Source organism: Limulus polyphemus, unplaced genomic scaffold (assembly GCF_000517525.1).
Source record: "Limulus polyphemus unplaced genomic scaffold, Limulus_polyphemus-2.1.2 Scaffold3278, whole genome shotgun sequence".
Taxonomy (NCBI): Eukaryota; Metazoa; Arthropoda; class Merostomata; order Xiphosura; family Limulidae; genus Limulus; species Limulus polyphemus.
In genome coordinates this window covers 114,745-125,124 of record NW_013668888.1, presented here as the reverse complement: position 1 = coordinate 125,124, position 10,380 = coordinate 114,745, and positions in this window count along the sequence as shown.

Below are 10,380 nucleotides of genomic sequence, written 5' to 3'. Positions count from 1 at the left end.
TTGTTCACTACATTTCATGACTGTACTGCATCCTTCCCACAGAATGGTCCTTTCACCTTCAGTTTTCCAATTGGGTTGTTCTGAACTTGCTACTTCTCTAATGGATGCATTAACCTTCCCACTTTATATCAAAATGCCTCTCTTCTGGTCTCTTTTTCTTCACCCATAGGCCCTTACTGTTGATACTCTCAGTCGGGACACCCAATACAGAGTATTGTTGGTTGCTCACTACTGGCCTACCCAATTTTGATTTCCTATTCTGTGTCTCCTCTCGACCAAACCATCTCTTTTTTCTTCTCCTGCCCTTACCGCTCTCTTACGATCCTACTGCACTGGTCCTCTATTTCTACTCCTTTGCCTGAAAGTTGTTCTTCATGCCATCATTCTCGACACTTTTGTACTATTTGCCACATGCTTTCTCTATTGCCTCTCTCTGGTTTACTTCCTTTTCCTTCTTGCATGTGGTTGTCATCATTCTGACATCTATGCCAACTACTACTCCTGGATTCTTTTTACACAGCTCATACATTCTTCTCTACCACAACTGTTCCTTCCTAAGACTTCAGTTACTAAGGAAAGATGTCCTCCACATTTCCTCATTTCTCTCCCCTCTATCTCCCATTTATATGGATGTTCTGCTCTGGACAGACTATTGTGTCTTGTCCAGGTGTTTGTTTTATCTCTCCAGTACTTCCTCTTCTAGGGATTCCTAACACTATCTTTAGGACCCTTCTTCTACAGCTGGATCCTCCAACTCATCTAATTCATTTGTTCTTCTATGGAGGTGGATAGTCGATAACTATTTGGAGTCTCCTCTAACCAGATTCATCTACTGACATTCTCTGGTAGCTCACCACCATCGACCACGTGAAGATATTTTTGGGGCTGGGATGTGGACTACCCTACACACATTCTTCTCACACTATTTCCACCATCTGGCTGTCTTGTCTCCAGTAGCATACAGACTTCCACCAATGGTCATTCTTTAATTGAACTTGCACTTGTAACAGGTGAGAGCATCCATCTACTTATTCCTTCCTTGCCTTTATTCACCTTTCAGACCCTCCTAGGCAACTAGTTTGCCTCCCAAGGTATATTTACTCAAAATCTGCATCGAGCCAGGATAACAGAAAGTGCTCATATAATTTGCACTTACTCAGTTGGTACCCACCTTGAGATGGGGTTTTCCACAAGAACAGTGTAGTTTTACTTGTGGTAATACTATATAACATTCTAGTCTGATCCAGACTGTACCAATTCCATGGACTATGGTGGAAAAAAAAACCAGCACCAGAGTTATATATCTGCTAGTTTCTCTGGCTAGTGTTTGCTCGCTTTCACAGATAGGGTTTTGTGGTCATCCATTTCACTGTCTCCAGTACTGTAACTTTTCCAGCAGTTGCCTGATGACGATCTGGCACTTTCTCCGGGTCTCTCCTATGCAAATTCTCCCCCTTCCTTCGAGTGGAATAACGAGTCTGCTATGTGATTATTAGCTGATCAAATGACATGTTCACTTCCATCCCTATCTTGTTTGGTTCGTCTTTTCGAGTTCAGTAGCCAGCCCTACATAGCTTCTTTTTGTTGTTGTTTAATAGTGACTTCAGTGAGTCAGGTGGACATTTTTCACTTGGCTTTTCTTAGTATTTTTACACGTATGTATACGGTCTATATTGCAAGGCCGCGTATTTTGTTTTACTCACCATCATGCCCAAAGTTGAACAAAAAATGCGGACTGGCTAACTAATGAATGAACAGTTGTTGAAAATTCTTATCAATGCTAAAGTGTAGCTATCAGCTTGGCCGCCAATTTTGATTTCATTCTTTTACGTCGCACGCTGAATTCATTTTCTGGCCGCAACCTTTTTTTTCACATCTAAAGTGTTTTTGATTAGATTATAAGTTACAGCAAGAAAGAATATTTTTAGGACAGGTACGAAGTTTCGATCACTATCAAGTACACAAGTTTTAACGGTAAAGGTTTTGGTATTTAAATCAACTTCCAACACTAATAATGTATTTAAACTTTAGAATTGATAGTGGTTACTTATGCATGCACATATCAATTAACATGAACTTACAGATTATTTATGGCTAAGTAGAAAAACAAATTTATGATTGAATAGAAGAAAAAGCGAATAAATATGGAAACGTTAAGCGAAGTATTTGCATAAGATTTAGAATGTATGGGGAAATAACAATCAAAGACATACAGAGTTGTGTTTGGGTATGTGTTAAATGTGGGATTGTTTTATTTTATTACCAAGACTTTTCAGATTTTTTTTTTTTCTGTCAGGTTAATGTTTTAGTACTGTAAATTTATATTCAGAAAATAGGTTGTTTTTGTTCACGTATTCATGGACTCGGGAAGGGGGTTTGGTGTTCTTTTAACCTGATCTTCAAGTTACATCCTGTTTCACTTATGTAAAAGGCAATCGCTACACTTCAAACTGTAAATGTTTCGTGGTGAGATGGGTTCGTTAAATAATTTTCTTAACTTGTTTAATTTTCATTCCAGGGATGAAAATGGATCTAGGGATTATGTTGAGGCTATTTTCCAAATTTCTGATAGAGATATGCTAGCATTTTCTATATATTGGATAGTGCAATTGTTTAGGTTTTCTTCGTTTTGTGAAGTGTTTTTGAGTTTGTTTATAAAGTGTCATTTGTCTGTGTTTTTTTTTTAATTCGTTAGTTTCTGTAACTACTTTGGTAGGGAACTGGTTTGCATTAGTAAAGCATTGAGTTAAGTACGCACATTCTTTATCGATATTTTCTGTGGTGCATATAGTGTGTGCTAAACTTAGGAGGCTTTTTAGAGCGCCTAGCTTCTGGTGGATTACTTGATTAGAAAACCAGTTTATGTAATTTACACTGTATATGTTTTTTCTACGAATTTTAACGGTGAAGCCTTGGGGTATTTGTATGATGTTAACGTTTAAAAAAATTATCTTGTAGTTATTTTGATTTTCGCTGTGAATTGTATGTCTTTGCGTAGGTTGTTTATGTGGTGAAGGGATTTTGTTTGTTCATCTTGGCAAGTAAAGCCGCAATAATCGTTATCTATATATCTAAGCCAGAATGACTATGGCATGTTGTTCATTGTAATGTAAGAATAGAGTGGCCAGAGTACCTGATGATGGATTTCCCATGGCAAGTCCGTGTAACAGAACGAAGTACAAATCTCTGTATTGAAAGCAGTTAAATGTGGCTAGTTGTAGCACTTCCATTAGGTGTTCCTGTTTTATGTTGATTATCTTTTCGGATCTTGTGAAATAATTTCTACAGTAAGTTGTATTACCTCACGACAAGGTGTTTGAGGGAATAGGTTGACAACATCAATGCTAGACATGATGATGTTACTATCTAAGCTATGTAACTGTAGAAGGTGTGAAGTTTTATAATTGGGTGCTTATTTTGGAAACATAAGGTTCCAAAATCCAGTTAAAGTATTTAACAAGGTTGCAGTTTTAAAAAGTTATAACAAAAAAATGACATCAGTTTTTTTTTCTAAGCACTGTCTAGAAAAGTGCTGATAGACTGTTATATTAAATATAAAAGCTCACGAACTTGTAAAACGTGATAGTATAATTAAATTCGTATAGATATAAACATTCAATATTTAGAAAATCAAACTTATTCGTAGCTTAGAAGTACTTATACTGAGACATGAGAGAAGATTATTCTAAAAATATTCTTCCTTACTGTAAAAGTTGTAACTTGTAATAAAACAGTATATTATTATTATTGCTTTCACATGATATAGTCTATTCGCACGAGACAATTTCCAGTTAATATCGGTGTTATGTAAATATTTGATATACTCATATCCTGCCATGTCAATACCATTAGGTAGACTTCGTGCAAGAAGAAAAATTGTAAACTTCTCTTTGTTCCATTGGATAGAGTTCGTACTGTAAGTGAAAGACTATAAAGTTATCATTGTTCTTGAATATATATTCAATGTTAGCATGTTGAAAACACGTCATAGATTCTCACAAGTTTATTTGTTATCATGTTACGCTGTTCAGAAAAATTACATAATTTGATAATGTTCTGACGATTACCTAAATTATTAGGCCATTGATATTCAATGTAGCAAGTTTTATAGTTGGTATACGCACAACGGCTTTCTCATTATAACAACTAAATCAAGGAAGATTAACTTTAGAGTGCAATTGAAGAAAAACTATCAATTCTATTAGATAATTTAAACGGACGAAGTAACGTCAGTTTGTGAAATGAAAAAGTAGAAATGTAGATCTTGCAACAATTTAGCAAGTAAGTTCGCTGAAGATTTTATTCGGTACAAGCAACGAGTTGTTTTCTTTCCGTTTTTTTCTCATCGATGTTTTGTTTTCTGGTTAATAATGTTTTTACGTTAACTAACTGATTTAGTTAGATGAATAGTTGTAATTATAGTATTTCATAATTTATTGTTTGTACTATTACCTCGAATGGCCCGATTGTAAATTAATACATATATTATTGTCTTAAGGTAAATCAATACACATTTTGCCAAGCGTTTGATGTAGTTTTAATAAGATTATCCCCCTTGGGTAATTGATTCATGAATTTTGTAAACTTTAAGCTTGGTGTAAGAAAATATCACATTAAATAATTAGTTAGTATGAACAGCAGACAAGGAAGGATATAATCCGTTACAGTCGTGGAGAAAACACGTGGATAAAGCAACACCGGTCGTACCATTTTCTGAACGATGAAGTCCTTTGCTACATGACCCCAGTGGCACAGCGGTATGTCTGCGGACTTACAACGCTAGAATCCGGGTTTAGATACCCGTGGTGGGCAGAGCACAGATAGCCCATTGTGAAGCTTCAAATAAACGAACAAACCTTGCTACATATTTTCTGTGCAAGTAAGAATTACTGACAATTAAAAAAAAGTGAAAAAACTTCATTATCACAAGTTTTCCACGTAAATACTCAAAATAAGGAAGCTGATTTTAAATACTTATAAATTATGTTTTCCAGTTAAGTAAAAACCAAACACAATTACAACAATACCTTGCGCTATTCGGTATGGGACTTTAGATCATTTGTCGACCTAGGAAGGTCATGTTCCAACTAGACCTCTTCCTCCCTCCTCAAAAGTAAATTGGGTGCTGGTAGATTGTTTCTAATAAAATGATCTAAAGACTTCTTTTCAGGGCGTTTTTTTATGAATTTTATCGAATTGCTGGTATTTATAGTCTGGCTATAGATAATTTATTAGTTTATATTAGTTCTGTGTGTTTACGGTTGTTGGACTTTGGATTAGAATGTTTGCTATTTGTTGTATGAGATCCGGAAGAATAGGTGTTAAGTGCAGTTTGAAAATTGTAATTAGAAGTGTGGTACCCTCTTCTTTATTTTGGCAACGCCTCAAAACGACAGATTTGTTTGTTTTGAATTTTGCCCAAAGCTACACGAGGGCTATCTGCGCTAGCCATCCTTAATTTAGCAGTGAAAGACTAGAGGGAAGGCAGCTAGTCATCACCACCAACCGTCAAATATTTACCAACAAATAGTGGGATTGACCGTCACATTATAACGCCCCCGTTGCTGAAAGGGCGAGCATGTTTGGTGTTACCGGGATTCGAACTCACAGATTGCGAGTCGAGCGCCCTAACCACCAGGTAGCGAGTATGAGAAATATGGACAATTAGTGGTCGTTCAAATGTAACATAACTTGACAAAATTATGAAACAATACAGAAAACATATTTATGCAGTCTTGTTTGAGCAACTGTATGAGCAATAATTAAATGATATAAGCCAATAACAGTTAAGCTAATGCATAATTAACGGGACTTTCGAGAAATGTAAAACGCATTAAACATACAGAATGTAGAACAAAAACCCACAGTATATTATTGAATTCTTCTGTTCAGTACTACCTGATGAATTTTTCACTATGACCTGACAATCATAATTACCGGAGCATGCTTATTTCATCTTAGTTGATGTTTAACGGGTAGGTAATTATTCTCCATTTCTCATTTAAAAATGTAAAATACATATCGAAAAGGGTCCATGAATTATAATAGCATGTTCGGATTGGCAATCAGAGGTTTAGTGTCCTTGACCATAAAAATGCATTCCACAATTCGAGGATGTAGGTGCGCTATAAAAGTGATAGTAAAATGCCACTACTTGGTTAGACAAGAGTAGCCCAAGAGTGTTGACTAGCTGCCTTCTTCATAATCTATTAGTCCAAAATTAGGGCAGCTATACGTGTAGCACTGGTCAAAAATTCTGAAACAAGCAAACAAATCGCTCTAAAAATGTAAAATAATAATCAGTTATTGTATTGTCCATAATTAATGTTTTTCAATGTTTATTACAAAACAATAATAGAGTTCTTCGCTGTAACAATTAGAAAATACTGACCAGTCGATAGTCCTTTTGATTGAAAATCTGTCAGAAAATGTTTTCCAAGGGAGGTTCTTGTTTTGAAAAATACCCGCATGAAAAATTTGAAGAAAACTTTGAAAAAAATGAATTGAGAGCAATCCAAATGAGTTTTTGAACTATTTAAGATTTTGATAAATTCTCACAAAATTTTACCATCGTCAGGTGGTTAGGGCGCTTGACTCGCAATCTGAGGGTCGCGGGTTCGAATCCCCGTCCCACCAAATATGATCGACCTTTCAGCCGTGGGGCTTTATAATATGACGTTCAATCTTACTATTTGTTGGTGAAAAAGTAGCCCAAGAGTTGACGGTGGATGGTGATGACTAGCTGCCCTCTAGTTATTCACTGCTAAATTACGGACGTCTATCGCTGATAGCCCTCGTGTAGCCTTGCGCAAAATTCAAAACAAACTAAATTTTGCATTTTAAAAATTTCACAATGAAAATCTTGTGATTATTTATTTAAAACGAATTTTTTGACTTAAATAGACAATGAGTTGTGATTCGCAAAAGCGATTTTGTTTCCTTTTCGTTTTGACAAATGGATAGTTATTTTTCATGACGATTCTCCCAAAAGATCAACCTTAATAATATAAGTAATTTCGCACCAATGCAATATCCCAAAATGTTCCCCTGATTTTAATCTGTGAGTGTATTATATGAGTGACAGTCAATCCTTTAGCGTGGGTTGTGGGTGTTGCTGACTGGTTCTCTCCTTTCCAGTCAGTAGTTCAAAATATATGACGGCGGCAGATAGACTTATTAGTTATACTATAAATAAATAAAAACGCTAATGTAAAAACCAGATAAGTTAAATGTTCACACAAAATTAAAATACACAAATCAGTATTATGGATCTTAAAACTTACCTAATAAAAATCCACTATCCACGGTAACCGTGATCACTCTTTGCTTAATGTATCTATATACGACCACCACTGTTTAATACACAGTCTAGAAAACTTCGATCAGTAACCTTGAATGAGTGAACAGTTATCTCAGTATTTCAAACTCGTATCTTGATAACAGCCGTATCTCGATAAGAATGCTAAGTAACATATGCACTTTTGCTCAAAATCAAGTGCCTAGATAAACGTTCTATATATAGAGGTAATAATAATTTTATGTAGCTAAAAATATTATTTCTTTTAGTATTTTAACTATAAAAAACACCATCCTACTAAATTGGCTTCCTTGACGACATGTTACCTAGCTGATAACAGGTACTTTGGAAGGTATAAGATACAAGTGGTATAGCCATGTTGGTTTCAACGCATCCGTCGTTTTTAGTCATGAGCACCTTGGTACTTTGAGGAAATGCGATGGACATGAATTAGATTTGAAAGAAAATTCAGTTGAACTATAAAGATGGTGCTATGGTAACTTTTTGATCCAAGAAGAATACAAATTTAATTCTTTAAAATCAAATTGATTTACCATTTGCTTGAAATTCAATCAAAATGTATGAAAATTTTCCTAGTAGTGGACATGGTTTCATGATAACATTTTTCACATCCTTACATAAAAAACATATGAACTTCATATGAGTAAGCTGTTCCATTTTTGTGGTATCCCAGACTAGGAAACCACCACATCCTTACATAAAAACATATGAACTTCATATGAGTAAGCTGTTCCATTTCTGTGGTATCCTGGACTAGGAAACCACCACATCCTTACATAAAAAACATATGAACTTCATATGAATAAGCTGTTCCATTTTTTTGGTATCCCGGACTAGGAAACCACCACATCCTTACATAAAAAACATATGAACTTCATATGAGTAAGCTGTTCCATTTTTTTTGGTATCCCGGACTAGGAAACCACCACATCCTTACATTAAAAACATATGAACTTCATATGAGTAAGCTGTTCCATTTCTGTGGTATCCCCGACTAGGAAACCGCCACATCCTTATAATAAAAAACGTATGAACTTCATATGAGTAAGCTGTTCCATTTTTGTGGTATCCCGCACTAGGAAACCACCACATCCTTACATAAAAAACGTATGAACTTCATATGAGTAAGCTGTTCCATTTTTGTGGTATCCCGGACTAGGAAACCACACATATAACCCGCAAAACAGAAAGATTATCAAGGACCTTATTGACGAAAGTGATATAACTAGATGAAAGCGAAATAAAAGAAACAGTAACATGTCGTATATAAAAAGTACATTTTGCTCATGTACAAATTCATATATATGAAAACTGTGACCGGTGAAACAAAATAAGTAATACAAACAAATAAAGCAATCGAAAACTGGATGAAATAAAGATAAAAGCTATTTGAACGAACACACAACTATGATTCAATAGACTCATATTACTTCTAAAACGTTATTACAACTAAGCATAGAACAGCTACACTACTCACAATACACAGTTTCTGTTCTGTAGGGATATCAAATCTATAATCGTCTTTCATATCGTTTACTGACAAAAACTTCGCGTTTTCACGGGAAATAAAAATTAATTGTCACTGATCATCCTTGGCCTAAATACCAGCCTAGTTTTCTTCAAAGTTTCAAAAATGTAAAATGGATACAATATGTGGTAAAGGCACATAGATGATTGTGAGTAACTTGTTTATTTTGCGAAGATATATTTAGAATAATCATATTTTTTATATCGGTAAAAACGATAATGATATTATGTAAAACAGATTCTCTAAACAAGTCCTCCGGTGAGTCAGCGTTAACTTTATGGGCGTTCTACGCTAAAATCCGTGATTCCTGCGGCGGACATACCTTAGACAGCCTTTAAGTGTAGCTTTGAGGTAAAACAAGTTATCTAAATATAATCCAATTTAGTGTAAAATTCATAATTGGACCGCAGCCTTCTTGCTATGCGATTAATTCAGCCTAAAAACTAACAAACGCACTGCTAATATAGGTCATACAAGAGCGAAACATTTCCAAATTGGCGCTGTCGCGTCATCGAGATCACGTGACTATTCTCACGCCCTCTAGTTTCTAGAACTATCTTGTTCCTTCATGAATGCCCTAGCATTTACTAGATAGGGTAGTCTGGTATATATATAAGAGGGTGACAACGTGACGCGAGGGGAGTAATGTGTGTGCAGGTAATGAGTAATTGAACTGCAGTCAGAGTGAGACGTATTGTTGAAGTTAACGTTCGTTGTTAAAACGTTTGTAAAAGAGCGACTGTTGAAAATAAGTGTATCGTAAAGTTATATTCGGAAAGAATAAACCAGTTTTATTAAGTAAGGACTTGTGTCGTTAAAGTTTCGTCGGAACGAAGTTACGGAAAAATCAATTAACAAACGGAGATGTAACAAATTGGTGTCAGAGAGTGGGATAGAAAAAAAAGAGAAGAAGATGGAAACGAGAGGCGGAAAATCAAACTACAGCTTAGCAGATTTGGTGGCAGCAATACAAAAACAAGAAAAGAAACAAGAAGAACGAGAAGAGAAATTACAACAGTTGTTAGAGGAAAAAGAAAAGAAACAAGAAGAACGAGAAGAGAAATTACAACAGTTGTTAGAGGAACACGAAAAGAAACAAGAAGAACGAGAAATTAAACAAGAAAAGAAACAAGAAGAACGACAAATTAAACAAGAAGAGATATTACAGCAGTTGTTGGAGGAAAAAGAAAAGAAACAAGAAGAACGAGAAATTATACAAGAAGAGAGATTACATCAGTTGTTGGAGGAAAAAGAAAAGAAACAAGAAGAGAGACAACAGCAGTTGCAAGAAAACCTGCAACAGTGGCAGCTCGAACAACAAAATAAACAAGAAGAGAGATTACAGCGGTTGTTGGAGGAAAAAGAAAAGAAACAAGAAGAACGAGAAATTAAACAAGAAGAGAGATTACATCGGTTGTTGGAGGAAAAAGAAAAGAAACAAGAAGAACGAGAAATTAAACAAGAAGGGAGATTACATCGGTTGTTGGAGGAAAAAGAAAAGAAACAAGAAGAACGAGAAATTAAACAAGACGAG